This window comes from Lissotriton helveticus, chromosome 3_1 (assembly GCF_964261635.1).
Source record: "Lissotriton helveticus chromosome 3_1, aLisHel1.1, whole genome shotgun sequence".
In the NCBI taxonomy this organism is placed as follows: Eukaryota; Metazoa; Chordata; class Amphibia; order Caudata; family Salamandridae; genus Lissotriton; species Lissotriton helveticus.
Window position 1 is genome coordinate 1,047,271,917 of NC_136061.1, and position 16,524 is coordinate 1,047,288,440.

Genomic DNA, 16,524 nt, shown 5'->3' on the forward strand with positions numbered 1-16,524 from the left:
AACAATGGCTCTTGCCATATTTGAGTGGCAGCAATCATCTAACCAGTGAATCACCACCATTTAAAAAAAATATATATTATATATATATATATATATATATATATATATATATATATTTTCATTCATTCTTACAGGGAAGTGAAATTCCTATAGCCAGACACATTGTTTGGTTCCACGGGCAACATGTTTTCCTGTGTATTTTGTCCCTGGGACAAGTAGGGCCAACCCTTGTGGCTGCCAGATTACAGGACAACTTTATGGATCAGAGAAAGGCATGGTCTGCAGCTAAAGTAATATTTGCGTCCATGTGTTAACGCTGTTCAAACTTGTATTTATAGTTAATTAATGCAAAGCCTTTATTATTAGGGCGAGTGCTCCAAGTAAGTGTTGTAAGCTCAGACTGCACAACTGACAGTGGTTCCAGTATAAAACTTATTGGTGAGGGAGATGTTGGCCCCTCACCATTAAAAGGTGAGGGCAGGGGGGTAGAGGGAAAGAGAAACAAGTTTAAGAAACACAAATGGTCATGGTTAACGCCAGACCTAACAGCAGATCTAGGAATTTACAGAAGAAGACCAAGTAATAGCAATCAGAAAATATTTGTGAACTACATTTTAGCATGAGCATGCGAAAATCTGAGTGTTTGAAAGTTCACTTCCCCTCCAACCACTTTTTTTCCCCAACCCTGGTAGGTCTCCCATGGTCAGGAGTATATTTTCAACTTTTCTCAGTATGGGAAAAATTAGAGAAGAGTTGGTGAAAACCCATAAAACATGCAAGTTAGTAGGTTTGCACAGACTCAAAAGGGCATTCAAACCCTAGAACTATTGCTTACCCTCCCCTTCAGCCCCAGTATGTAGACCTGCAGAAACATGGCAACATAAGGGAATTGCTAGTATTCAAACCCTACTATGGAAAGAGACCTGACCTAATTAGTGAGGCCACTTCAGAGCTCTTATATAATGAGACAGCTGCAATAATGTGTTGCCACATTACGTAGCACAAAAAAGGGACAAGTGGATTTTGCTACAGGACATGTAGGTTTATGAAGCAACCCCGCCCCATGGACAAAGATATTTTATTAAATTCCACACACCTGAATTCTTCCTGGTCCCACTCTGAGGAAACTGGCCTATGCAGCTTGGTAATAGCCAACACCAATCCCTTTTTGACAATGGTTTGCTCAATAGAAGTCTTGAGATTTTGGGACATTTCCCAGCCCAGATAGAGTCTCTGATTATGTGTTTAATTGTGGCACAATGGCAACATGGAATGGGAGGGGAATTGTTTGCATAAGAAAGTACTTTAGGCAACAGTTATCTTGATAGCCGCCACCCGCCTAACCATGCAGGCAGCCTCCCTCTTTAGCAAAAGGTTTTAACTCCTATAAGACATCCCTCAAAAGAGGCACATAGTTGGCCTCCAAGTGTTCCAGAAACAGAATATATATGGATAAAAATCACTCTGTGGAGCAGAGGATTGTACTGTGTTCATTTGAACTGGCAAAGTAAAGAGATTCAGTGCTTTTTGGAGTGATTTCTGGAGGTTGGCCTTTAATGCAGAGCCCATACTGTAGTCCTGCAGTTGTTGGGTCTTACTGCTAGTAACCCCATAAATCTATAGCAGGTGCCTTAACTAGGCAAGATATTAAAATGCAGCTTGTGACCAACTAAGTAAGCCACACAATAAATAAACTATCTATAGTAAGGACCTAGTTTCCATAGGAAAAGCAATTTTTAATTTGCCAATAACTTTGGTGCCGTTTGACAAATCTCTGAAATTTTTAAAACTAATGGGACGGTCACATCAGCTGCGGTCTTGAAAATTTCAGGGTGATCTGTCAAGCGAGGGCCAAGAAAAAGGGCGGTCCCAAATTCTCTGTGTTCATTTCCATATGAATCTTTTGACGCAGCTACAGCCCGAACTGCTAAACGGAATTACACCAAATTTGGCAAAAAGGTAGCTCTTGGTCCAGAAAGCCCTCTGTTAAATTGTGTAAATCCGTTGAGTAGTTTGAGAAATGTTAAGCGTTCTCAGATAAACAAACGCGGTGGATGCGCAGACTATCCCGATCTCGGGCCTGAGATCCAATTGGCTGCCAACACTTTAAACCAGGAAGTGTTGACAGCCATCTTGTGACTCGGTTGAACAGAACCACAAGCAAAAAGGTAAAAAAAAAAAAAATAGAAAAATAGGCAGGGTAGAAACACTCTGAACCCCAGGGCCCCAAAAAAAGCTTTAATAAAATATTAAAAAATTCAGCGAGATTCGACAATCCAGCATAAAATAGATAAATTAAAAAACCCACGCAGCTCAGGCTCTTGCGCTTAGTTTACTTTAGGCCCCTGGGTGGGCAAAGTCCCGGGGACAACAACAACAAAGAGATACGGGGTATGCTTGGACCCCTCGCAAGCCCGGGGACCACCACCACCGGGCAATTTTTAACTAGAATGCATTTGGGAGGGAGGGGGTCCAGCCACCTCACTGGGGCTAGTTTTTTTGTCTTCATTAAATGCAAGGGGCCAAGAGCCCCCTCCACAGCCTCAGTCACTAGATATCCCAGGGCTATATTTACAGTAATGGCAGGGGGACACCCCCCCTCATGCATCCCAGGGGACTGCTTCCTCCCCAGGGCTAGTATAGTAAAAAAGCTGCATCAACGCCCCCGGGGCTATTTTAAAAATGGGCCCCCTCCTGGAGCCATTAATGGCCCTGGAGCACCGCCACCTCCCCCAGGGCTGGCTTAAGCAATGTCCCAGAGTGCCTACCAACGGGACACTGCAGTTTGCTATGAGATGGCGGGAGCAGTGCTTTCGCTTGGTCAAAGCAAGCACACTTCTTTTTACCCCCAGCAAGCTGAATCTTAACATCTTCCTGGGTGTAAAAAGCATGCCGGCTCGGCACGAGCAGGCTGGGAACGTAGGGGCTTTTAGGCTCACTCCCGCAGTCCCCAAGGAGATGGCCATGCCCCAGGGATGGGGTCCCCAGCGCAGAAAGTGGCCCAAGAAGGGGCCACTAGACCTTCTCCCTTGAAGAAATAAAAATTGTAATTAAACGGGGGATGGGGTCCCCTGGGCCGTAATCTGCCTTGGGAGGTGGGCCGCACTGCTAAAGACAGAAGTAAAGTCTTTGACCAGGATAAACCTGGTTGGTGTATAAGTTCACCTCTTACAAAATCAGTTGTACCTACTTAAGACATATGTAGGATTAGAAGAGTACTGAGAAACCATAAAGAACAGAATTTATAATTAAAAAAATAAAAATAATAATTTGTGAGAAATATATATTATATATATATATATATAAGCTTGCCACTCATGTCCACCTCACCCGGAGCAGTCCCACACCCCGAATCCCAAAGAAGCATTCCCTGCTCTCACATGGAGTGTAGATAGTCAGCATCACACTGACAATAATTGTGGCAGTCGCTGGTCAGCACAGTTTCATTTCTCCTCAGCATGCGCCTCTGCAGACCAGAGCTGAAAGGGAAGAAGCCAGTAGGTGCAGGAACAGCACCATCCACCCTCTCCCTCGGGTCTCAGACTCCCATGTACCACGTAACCATCGCGTTGGGATCTCTGGATACCCAGGAGAGACTGCGGTGCAAATGGTTAATGAGTGCTCCCCCCCTGCGTGACATCACAATAGAGATAACTGGATTCAAATCTAGTTACTCACCCAAAAGGCTTCCAATTGAAGCCACACAGGACCTAACACTTTGCCCTCTGCTGCTTATCATTGTTCTGCTGATTTCTCCCACCCAAAGTTAATTGAAATATCAAATATTCATCAAACAAACAAACCTGGTCTGCCCTATAGTTTGAACTCAGACCTAATCCAAGACAAACAATCCAAGACAAACAACGGTGGTCAAACCACCTTAAGGGTGGGGGGGGTCTCACCTTTTCTTTAATAAGAGCTACTTTTGCTCAATGAAAATCATTGAGAGCTATTATTTGTGACCACGCTAGACAAGATTACTTAAGTGGCCACTCTATGCAATATTACACCAGCAGGGATCACTGCAGTCCATCGGGAGAGTTGCCAGCAGTATTGTTAAAAACACACACGTTTGTTAATCTGGAATGCCTTTAAATGGATAATTAAGAATAGCTGTATCTGCAAAACCTGTGCATCAAGGTAATATGGTGAATAAGAAGTCTTCTGATTGCCACGTGATTTATCATTCAAATACCTGCTTTAAATATATTTTGGAAATTCAGACATTCTTCTCCAAACATCAGCTATTAAGTTCTAAAAATACATACATATTTGTACGAAATAGCTATTTAGCCAAGCAAGAGCTTCAAATGTAATAGGTTGAATTGCACACAGGACAGCTAGGGAGCTGTCTCCTTGGAGAAAAGAAGCCTGGTCAAAATCATAAAACTTACATTATCATCAACACCACATAATTGGTGTCTATTTTAACACCGCTGCCCCCCCCTAAAAAAAAAAAAAAAAAAAGCTTAACTCAGTTACAAGCGGGACACTATCAATACAAAGAATTATAGCTACGTAGGGTATAACTGGTTTTATAAAAAACATATGTACTGATCATGTGCCGTCTAGGGCAAGCTTTATTCAAATAAACTAGCAAAGGGGTACACGCTATATCGCGTGGTCAGTCTGTTTCAGTAAGTTCCATAAAGCGCGCTGTACATGGTACAGGTTGCACATGACCTTAACTGATGAACTAATACAAACAATACAGACCGGAAAAGCCCCCCTTCCCCAACCAATGACGGAGGGGTACAAACTTAAGCAGTGCTGGCTCAAACTTTTTCATCGCTAACTAATGATGTCCATGTAGTCCCCTTTCAATACAGTTACGTAATCTCCTTCCAGACACCACGCCTAACTTGGAAGGTTAAGATGCAAGTTCTAGAGCGCACACATTTCCACGAATGGCCGAGCGCCGCTGCGAAGAATCGACAAAACAACAGGGATGCAACTTCGCAACAGAAAAGAAGCAATATGTGGGGGACTACTGGAATATAAAAGGTCTCTGTACGGATCAGTCAGCTGGAGGAAGTACTGGCAACGGTGGTGGAAAAAGGAGTTTATATTTCCCCCTCACAAACCAAACTAAATTATAAGAGTGTTGTTGCGTCACTACAAAACAATAGGTACATTTGTTAGATACCAGAAGCTAGAAAAGTGGATAAACTGTATCCTGAACGAAGAAAACAGTCAAAACAGAGGACGCAGATAAAATAAAAAAAATGTAATTAGACACTATTGCAACCACTATGCCGTTCGGTTTTCCAGGAGCGCGGCTGGTGCCGAGAGCGCAAGCCATGCATGCAGATTCAGATGTTTGGCATCCACGCTTGGACTCCCCGCCTCAACGACAGACAGGAAAGGAGGGAGAGAAGGCAAAAAGCAACGAAATATATGCCTCGGACTTGCGGGCCCGCGATACCCTCCTACCTATGCAAAAAACTGTTTAGCGCATAAAGATTTTTGGGTCGCCAATTAAACTTATGCTAACCCCAAACCCACTGCACTCACCCTCAGTCCGTCACCCGCAGCAGGAAAGCGCCGCTGATTCACACGCGCAACACTAACCTTACGGTGAGGACGTCACCGCCACACTGTATCCTTATAGGCTGTCTGTCTCTGGCACCCAGCAGGCTCTGCGGTGTACGCGGAAGTACAACTAAAGGCAGCGTGAGTGGCTTTTACAGCACGTGGTGCGGGGAGGTAAGGCTGCACCACCTCTTAACTTCCATATAAGCCACTTGGCCCATGTGTGGGTTTGGAGGTTAGCCACACCGTGACGTTTTGTGGCCGCTATCTGCCTGATTCTAACATAGCCACACGAACATCGGTTGTACGACGTCCGTGGTGGGCACATTTTTTACTCTCTGCCTGACTCAAACATGACAATCCTATAGGCTGACAGCTGGAGCTCGTTGCCTTGGAAGGAAACCGTCAGGCTGTTTATTTTGCGACACTGCTGTAGGCGCCATGTTGCTGGAAAAACATACAGCAGTCGTTGACCGTTCCAGTGGTTCCCGTTTTGTGAAAATGTAAAATAACTATAGAGAAGGAACATTTTTAGTCCATTAAGGACCTTGAGGCGAAACGTGTGTTTTTATCTTTCCTCGCTTTATTATATTAGCAGTCGTCACCGTTTATTCCTTTAAGAGTAAAACCTAACAAATTTCCCAGTGAACACTAGACAAGTCCACCAATCACATAGCCCGATCTCCAGTATAGGTAACAAGGTCCATGCGTGAAGTGATACTGTAGTCCAGTTTTTAGATCTCTTCTGGTTTTGTGGTGGACTCCATTATTTTTGTTGTGCTTGGTAATGAATGGCCCTGGAATTTCCAAACTCGACTTTGCCACTGGTGGTCTATTAATTGCGGTATTTTGGTCTGTTGCCACACTTTCCTCCGAAGATGTGGTTGTTTTTTTCTCATTAAACCGCCTGCGTGCGTAGATTTCCACCCATGTATACACCTCATTTAATTTGTAATCGATGGTGTCCCTTCGGTACTTCCGGATATTGCCTTCCTGTAATTCCTTACTGTATCTGTCAAGTTTTTGATCAAGGTCTTCCAGAGTGATTGTCCAAGTTTCTATTACCATTCTTTTTTTAAATTAAATTTTCTTGATCCCAATTCGTATATTGTTTTAGAAAGTTCTTCAGTTATTAATAATATTAAATCCAAAGAGCACTTGTTGAGGATAGAAAACCACTTGTCCATGAATGCTGGATTTAGGTGGAATCTGAATAACATCGGTCCGATGAATAACCAAAGACGTCGTGGTATTCTTTTTGCTCTATGATATTGCACCAAGGTGGCCGTATGAAGCCTCTGGTTAAGTTGTCGTCGTGTTAAGTATTCCAATTGTTTTAATTGTTGAGTGATGGACCCTCCATGAGAGTCAGATAATTTAACTGATTGAATGAAAGCGTAAATGAATGATGCTTGTCTGCTGGTGTAAACTAAGGCAGTGGCTCGATTCTCAGTGATACTAGTTATAGAGTCAAACGACATGTTTACTCCTTGGGAGCTACTTCCATATAGGGTTAGGATTTCTTTTAGATTTTTCACAATGGACACTACAGAACTTTATTGACAATGGCTATGAACATTTACCATGCTGGTTTGATCACTTTAAAAACTTTTCAGGTCTTTTTCTTACTTCTCTGTTTGCACGTGTTTTGTTTATTCAGTAATTTTGCATAATTTCTCGTTTTTAGGTCGAGCCTGTCAATGCGCTTGCGCATTGAGCTTGCGAGAGATATTGGGGCTTAACCAGAGCTTAACTATCGGGCGATTTGATGCTGTGCCCGTGAAAAGCAAGCCTCAATGCGCAAGCGCATTGACCTAAAAAGCGCGTGCACATCAAAGCCACCAGCCTCCCTCCCACAGGCATCCCCCAGCGTGCGCTGTGCACATCAAAGCCACCAGCCTCCCTCCCACAGGCATCCCCCAGCGTGCGCTGTGCTTCAGGCATTTCTCCTCCCCTAATTTATTCACTGCCCACGGCTTTCACTTTGACGGCCGCCAGGCCGTCTCTCGCCTCACGCTTATCACACCCCCCTTCTCTCTAGCACGCTAACACTCATTCCACAGCCTCTCTCCCATTGGACAGAAAATTGCACATTTGACTTGTGTATGTACGTTTAGTTTAAAAGAGAGTGTAGTGTTACTTGTAGAACTAGAGTGCACTGGACAGTAATGTAGGTATCACTTCTCTTTAACTCTGCCTCAGGTTCCGTCTTCTTCACAGGTTCGCTTTCGGGTTGCGGACTGCAAAACTATCACCAACAATGCCAAAGTGGGTAGGACGCGGTTACCTGCCTCTGAAATCAGCAAGAGCTTCTGGTAGATTAGGAGGGATTGGCTTGTTTCTTTTAAGGTTCTGTTGGGGAAACTTGAGGGTGGGAGCGTCATGGGATTTGTTTTTTTTTTAGTTTTGTTTTCATTAAACCTTTGTTGCTTAATCAGCGCAGCACAGCGCTTTATTATTATTGTTGTAATAAATGTGGTCAAACAATTGGTACGAATCTTCTTCTAAAGAGGCTGCCCATCTCACCCCCCTTGTTCCTTCGCTACTGGTATGTTACAAAAAGACCCCGCTGCCTAGCAGTCACAGATGGTGGAAATCGGCCATGGTAGCAGTCACGAGCCCTTTTGCGTTAATATGGTCTGTCGCTCTTGGCGTGTCAGTGGTGTTCCCCTTAGTTTCACTTTGTTTTTGGCTGACATCATATGTCCCCATATGACATAGGCGGACTGGCGCCAGCCCTGGCTTTCCTGGAAACCTCGTCTTACATCTAAACGCCTCGTACAGTCATTATATTCCCCCGCCCCCGTGGTATGCACAGGCAGAGGTGAAAACGAGGTGGTCATTTTATGAAAGAGCACTCCTCTCCTGTAAGCAGCAAAACCCGGGCCGCCTGCCTATGCGTCCCCCGAGTTTCTCTATTCTTCCGTCCCGGCCTGACACTCTCCCTTTTCAATTTGTAATCATAAATAAATGTGCATTATTCCCAGCTCTCGGCTTGGACAACTGCTAATTAAAGGAAGTGGGCCTTGTAAATTACACAATTGTAGCAGTGCAATGGTTAGTATTTGTGTTTTTACGATCATTGGCAGCGTGCCATGGGCAATGTGTTGTTCAAGCTGCTGTGGCCTCCTGACGAGAGACCGGGTACTTTTTTTTTTTACAAATTGAGCACTCCCTTCGTTACTTTATGAAACAAAAGATTGTGTATAAATTACGCTCGTCAGTGCCGCTAGCCACTTTACCAGACCATGTTTTTGGTGGTTTTAACCTGCGGACTATGAAAAAAGTGGATGTTGACTTTTGCATTAATTCTCAGATCTTGGTCTGACCATTAGAAAGGTAGCTACATATTTAATTCCAGTATTAGGCTAGTAATGGCTTTTAAAAGAATTATATATGAAATATTTTATGTATTTAGATTTTTTTTCCAGTTTAATATGGTTATTGATGTACAGTAAAATCAATCAGTGGGTTTATAAGTGATTTGTCTACGGACTTTGTACGCACGTTTTCCTTCATTCATGAGTTGCCTTGGTTCTCATATTCCATTGTTCCCCTTTTTTATGTTTTCATATGGTGCGGGCATTGTGGACTTAAGAGCTATTCTTTACTGCGACTTTGGTAATTCATTTCATATATTCAGATCTTCAATTGCATATATGTTTATTCCCTAGCTAAGTCAATGAGAGTGATTGACAAATATGTTCCTCGCTTTGCAATATTGCATGTTTGGCTAAACATGCATTTTGTGTATGCACTGATTAACAAAATTAATCTTAAATTGTGCAAAACGTGCTGCATGTGCATGCATATTTATAGTTTTGCAAATATCGCAGTAGTTTGAATGCACGTGATCTGCATCTTATGCATTCCCTGTTCCCCTACAGCAAACCTGACCTGGAGAGAGTTATATTAACCCCTTGCATGCTTGTGACGTAATCGTTCCGTCACAAGCCTCGGGTGTGCTGTGCTTGTGACGGAACGGTTCCGTCACGGCCCGTTCGCCGCGCCTGCGCGGCGCGAATTCCCCGCCTGCGCTGAGCGTTCTATTGGGCGGGCGGGGCCGTGACGGAACCGTTCCGTCACAAGCACCGCTCACCCGAGGCTCGTGACGGAGCGGTTCCGTCACGAGCACGGGAGCGCCCTGCGGCCGCCACGCCCCCTTAGCACTGCGGCGGAATAGCCGCCACACTGAAGGGGTTACATGAGTGAATTAATAAGGATTTACCTTCACATGTTTTTTTTTGTTGCAGTTTTATATAGCGCAAACTGGACCCACAGGTATTGGAGCGCTTTATATGAACACCATTTACGTTACACAAGAATACATAGAAAAAATTTAATTGTTGAGGGCTCAGCAGCTTCTCCAACACGGTTTTGCAAAAACCATGACAAAATTAGCACTGACCAAACCAAAAGGCTGGCAACCACCACCAGAACTATTCGCTTTGACATGCTTGTTCAGAAACATGAGGTGACAATGCCACAAAAAATATGATATCACACCATTTTAGTGGCAAATTGTAGGCTCACACAGCAGTCACTTTGTAGAAGAGACAATCATGTCCTCTACTTTTGAAAAGTGCAGCGACCTGGCATGTTCAGATTGTAAAAAAGAATCGAGTCTGCACTGGAAAAAAAAGTCAGCTTTTAATACACACATAATTACACTCTACTGAATGCAACACACACTCCACACAATACCACTCAGTGCCACATAATTATATGCTACATAATTACACTGCACTCAATACAACATACACTCCAGACAATACCACTCAGTTCCACATAATTAGATGCTACATATTTACACTGTGAACAACGCAACATACACTCCAAATACCTCTCAGAGCCACATAATTAGACACTACATAATTACACTGCACTCAATGCTACATACACTCCAAATACCACTCAGTGCCTCATAATTACACGCCACATAATTACACTGCACTCAATGCAACATACACTCCAAATACCACTCAGTGCCACATAATTACATGCCACATAATTACACTGCACTCAATGCAACATACACTCCAAACAATACCACTCAGTGCCACATAATTACACGCCACATAATTACACTCTACTGAATACAACATACACTCCATACAATACCAATACCACTCAGTTCCACATAATTATATGCTACATATTTACACTGCGCTCAACGCAACACACACTCCAAATACCACTCAGTGCCACATAATTACACGCCACGTAATTACACTGTGCTCAACGCAACATACACTCCAAATATCACTCTGTGCCACATAGTTACACACCACATAATTACATTCTATCTATCGCATCACCACAGCATCACTCAGCACCACCACTGCATCACTCAGGGGCACCACAACATCACTATGCGCTACCACAGCATCACTGAACGCCACAGCATCACTCATCGCCACCACAACATCACTCGGCACCACCACAGCATCAATCTGTGCAACCATTCTTTTAAAAAAAAAAAAAATTGTAATAAATTTTTTATTATTGCAAGAGTATAAACGTAGTACAATGTACAAAATATAAAATGTACAAACATATGTAAAGCTAGAAGGAAAGGGAAAAAAACAAAAAGTACATTTACACTTTCCAACTTTGATCGTTAACCAGAGGAACATCGAGAACAAATCATTAAGGACAAAATAAAAAAGAAAAAAAAGGTAAGACAGAGTTGGCTTGACCTCATGTCGTACAACATAGTGAGAAAAACAATAAAGAAAGAATAACATAAATCAAAGGTCGAAGAAAGTTCGCCAAATGTTTTCTTTCTTTATTAAGGCCCTTGGGCCTCTGAGTCTGGCTAGAGAGATTTCCATCACATTGATTTAATTTAATAGGGTCCACCAATCCATTACAGTCGGACTTTCTTTTGATATCCATGATCTTGCTATCACTAGCCTAGCACATGCAAATACGATAGATATTAAATCTGTGTGTTGACTAGGAGTGTCTTGAATGTCCAGTAGAACCAGATGTGCTGTAAGAGTTGGAGTATTAATATGTTTGTCCCTTAGAACATTCATTATCCCGTTCCAGTAAGTGTTCAGCCTCGGGCATGAGTAAAGCATGTGCTCAATGCCTGCAGCTTGTATATCGCATTTCGGGCATGCCCGAACTGTGCAACCATTCAACAACAACTGGTTCAAATATGTTCTCTCAATGTTTCAAGCTTTATTACAAATGTCACTAAAAGATGTTAAAATTTCACTTCTGTTCTTGGATATACGTCACAATAAAATACACTGAACATAATCTTCACAAAAGTTATTTACAAAAGTTTAAGCTATTGCCATTATAAATTACAATAACTTTTATTTAAGTATTAATTATTTAAAGAAATTAAAAGCAATTGTTATTTGTAATATCAATACATCTAAGTCACGTAAATACAACACATATTGCATTACAAATGCTATAGGTGTCACATTTGCGAAAGTTAGAAGTATTGGCATTGTAAATGACAAAGCTATTAATTTCGCTATTTTCAAATCCAACACATAAATAAAAAAATTGTCATTTACAATACCAATAGCTCAAACTTTCCTAATGCGAGACCTATTGCATTGCAAATGCTTTTTGTGTTTTATTTCACATCACAAATAAGCATGTGAGCGTATTACCTAATTGTTGGGCCACAGGATTTTTTCCATGTAAACATGCGTACAATCCCATAATTCATAAATTAGTTTAATTGCAGACATGCCCCTGAGGAAGGGACCGCAGAGTCCCGAAATACATCGTGCTTCACATTAATGTGATGATACAAGTTGTTTTTGCAAAGATTGCAATATTTGTATACATTTTGGTTCGGATTGTAAAATATCACCTCAATTTATATGGAATTTCATTGTTATTCATTGAACACAGCAGATTGAATGATGTGTTTAATATGATTTGTTAAACAATAATAATTTGAATAATACACAACAAAATGGATGTGTTCTTATTTATTGGGTTTTATGAAGTTTGGATTACATACATGTAAATTGTTCATAAGATACCAAAGAACGGTTAGTTCTAAGTGAACAGTGCTCACTACATTCAGGGTTCGGGTCCTGTTAGATTTTCAATATAACAGATGAACACATTACAGAATATCAATATGATATTCCATACATCAAGTACCATTACATAGCCTTTTCTTGTGAAATATATCCAGCAAACTATATCAAACCCCTAAAATGACCCTTCCGCCCTGCCCAACCATAAACCCGAGGCACCATGTAGCATGACAAACATAGAACATGCACAAAATCATCTGATATACTGATGGCACTACTTCTAGTGCCAATTTGCCTGAAATGTGCATCTCCCAGCTGCTTTGAAAAAAAAGTAGATGACCCTCAACAGGGGCAGGGAGTTTCTTGGCATAGTCATGGTGCAAAAGGGGTGAATGGCTGAGTTGACTGCGACTGCGACTAAGATTTGTCTGATACAGGTCTCCCAGATCCCTTCCTCAAAACGTCTTGCATACTCTTTTTGCCTCTAAACCAATTATGTTTTATGTCGTTACTCTTCCTCTGAATGCTGAACACATTGGCTGCAACAAGTTGTGATCCTGATCTTCTTCACAAGCTCTTCAAGTTCAGGGCAAAACAATTTGAAACCAGAGAATGGTAGGGGCCTCAGTAGAGCCTTCTGGGGAATCTCCTCCTTCTGAGATCGTAACCATAAGTGTCTCCTGGCTGTGATCGCTGCCCTAGAAATGATGCTGCTGCACCTAGCAAGTCTGAAGAAACATAAGATAGAAAACACACCTGCTGTTCCATGATGGAAAGGGTAGGAGTTAAATCTGAACAATTCTGGATCTGTTCCCCTAACGACTGAAAGTCTTTCAAGGAAGAGTGAATTTTAAAGTGTGCATATGTACATGCTCTTATTGCGAAGTTGGAAGTGGTATAAGAGCAATCAATAATATGTTTTATATCAAGTATAGCACGTAAAACACACTAATGATAAAAAATACATTAATCAAAACAATCATTGTGACTGAATATTAAAAGAGAAGCCCATGCTCCTGCCGTCGTAGCCATACTGAATATACAAAATTACTAAGGCCAAAGACAATGTGCTCACCCACTGCAGTATGAAGCACTCTGGAGGCCATGGCATACGGTCTGGGTCCCAGGTGCAAACAGAGTGGTCTTATCCACTTCCTTCTAGCATAATCAAATGCCAAACAAAAAACAACATATGGTCAACATTTTCTAGAACATTAGTGTAAGTCAAACAATTTCCGGTAGAATCACAGCTACCTTTCGACTTGTATGTGAAGCTTTTGGTTAACAAGGTACCAAATGTAAACTGAACATTAAATATTTTGGCCTGTTGTGGAAAGATGTCAACCATAAAGTTTTCAAAACAGGGGGTTGGTTTATAGACTAAAAATGTATCCATTAAACTTCTGCTTCTCATAGAACTGAAGCAATGAAGGACTACATGAATCAACAAGCATTGGCATAGCCAATAGGTCTCGCCTTTGGGACCTTATAAGTGAAAAGCGAGACCTATTGGCTATGCCAATGCTTGTTTGTTCCAGTGGTTACTGAAATGAGCCTGACGTTCTACTCGTCTGCAGTTTGCCCTGAGCTGGCGTGGGGAGAAGTCACGCCTGACCATGAAGCTTAATAAAGCCTTTTAATTACAAGCTTATTAGTCCCAGAGCTTCATATTACAACATAATTTTGGCGACGACTTGCCGGCTCAATGACAAAGTCGCAGCGTGAACTTCAAGATCCTGTGAAAGCAGTCAGGAAAACAAACCCATGAAGGAAGGTTGAGAGGAGCACTTGACACCCCCATGAGGATTGTAAAAGACAGTCTGTGGATTTGGTGTCAATGCGCAAGTGCAACAGAAAATGAATGTGGAGCGTCGCTGAAAGGAAGAGGAACTAGCGTGATATGCTGTAAAGTGAAAGAGACACCATGTTTAAGTGTAGCAGGAGGATTGTTTTTTAATAGCGGAAAAAAGCAAACTTGTGAAAGCGATTAGTTGAGGCGAGCGCAAGACATCCCATCTCTAAAAGTACATTTTTGATATAAAGACCACTGTCACATTGACGCAGTTCGATATTGTGTGTTGCAGCGGAGGCACAGCGCAAGGTAATCAGATACAGTGGGGGAGAGATAAAACAAGAGCGGCCGGGAAACTGAAAGTACGGCCGGCCAGCCATGATTAATTTGGGGAGGAGAAGCCGAAGAGCGCACGCTGGGCGAAGCCCTTTGATGTGCTGTGCGGCCGTGAAAAAATGCAATTAGGAGGGAGGGAGGAAGGCTGATGCGCGTGCTTGTTTGGTCACGTGATTCACGTGAACTCAAAGAAAACCGCAGCAAAAAGCCCTTGGTTTGACGAGCTTTTTGAGCACTTGAATTCTCGCTCCGCTCAATGCGCTTGCGCGCATTGATAGGTCGCGAGACCTAAAAAGGCTGCAATTACAACACCCCCTCAATCCTCTTATATTCGATGATGAATCATACCAGACTGTTTCCAGACTCAAAGCTTTCAGTCAAGATTTTACATGGACAAGCCACAGCAACGTAAGGTCCTTATCTATGTGTAGGATCTCTTTGAGCCTTCTATAGGAGGAATCTCCGATGTAGACTAATATCAAACACAGAAGGGTAGGGAACTTAGGACTACCGATTCTCCTATCCTCTTCAGGCAAAGATCGATATACAAAGGGATAGATGGAGAACATTGGGGTAAATTCAGTAACAATCTTACAAAACTAGTCTCACCCTGGGACACGTCAATTTTACTGTTCATTCCCCATAATTGTGCACCAAAGAGGGCAGCTGCTTGTGCCTTGGCTCGGTCTACCTCAATAACCGGCAATAAGGACCTGAGAGGTCGTTGCTCTACACATTTTCCTAACAACTGATGCTCAGTGGAGCAACAATGCTCTACTTTTCTGCAGTTGGGCACTCCACAGGAATGAGTTTTCAATCTAAGGGGCATATGTAGGTTGGCGTTTGCGAATCGCAAACGCCCCTTTGGTATGTAGGTGGCACTTAGCAAAATGAGGAATCGCAAAAATTGCGATTCCTTATTTTGCTTATAGCATTTAAGGAATCGCAATTTTGAGATTCCTTAAATGCTATGTAGGGGTGCCTTAAAATTGCGAGTTTGGCATAAGGAATCGTAAAATACCACCTACTTCAAGTAGATGGTATTTTGCGATTTCCTTTAAAAATGCATTTTTAAAAAAAATTCAAAGTGCCATGTGGCGCACAGACATGCCCTTAGGGCATGTATGTGCGCCACAGGTACTTAGGTGTCCTTTGGACACCCTGGCACCCTTGGAATTGCGATTCTCAAATTGCGATTTTCTCACAGAAAATCACAATTTGAGAATGTATCCCCATTCATTCCTATGGGCCTTTTGGCCCATAGGAATGAATGGGACACTCATTCCTTAATTGCGATTCGCAATTTTCTAATCGCAAATAAGGAATGTTAGAGATTTGCAAAAAAATTGCGAATTGTAACCTACATTCCATTTTGCTATTCTCAAATAGCGATTCCTTAAAAATCGCTATTTGAGAATCGCAAAATGGAAATTACCTACATATGCCCCTTAATCTACAAATGATCAAATTTATCAACCCTGTCCAGCGGTTGGCCACCCACACTCACTCCCCTCCTAAACGATTGGGTGTCCCTAAGAGCACAGAAATCAGTACATTTATTAAGTAAGTTCTGTAAACCAATGGGGGTGCATAATATGAGAAAAGTATCATCTGTAACTAAAAGTGCAGGTACAGGCATGCCAAACAATTTAGGAGCACCATGAACACAAGTGTTTAAGAAATGTTTAGCTTCATTGATGTAAAGAGAGAACAGGGTTGAGGCTAAGACGCACCCCAATCTTGCACCACATTCCACGATGATACAATGAGTTAGCATGCATGCCTAATTGTGTTCATGGAGCTTAATAATGGTATCTACAATATTTACTGGAATACCCATTGACC

General features: G+C 42.2%; 1 protein-coding gene across 2 annotated transcripts in view; it reads right to left on the reverse strand.

Moving 5' to 3' along the window:
• Nucleotides 1-5,920, reverse strand: part of SSB (small RNA binding exonuclease protection factor La) — a 76,387-nt gene extending 70,467 nt beyond the window's left edge. Inside the window, exon 1 of one of the 2 annotated variants that reach the window (XM_078681596.1) lies at nucleotides 5,572-5,920. The gene's annotated coding sequence lies outside the window, so the exon portion shown is untranslated. Of the gene's footprint in view, nucleotides 1-5,514 lie in introns of both variants that reach the window. The other variant, XM_078681595.1, reaches the window with a different exon arrangement.
• Between the last annotated feature and the right edge of the window lie 10,604 nt (nucleotides 5,921-16,524).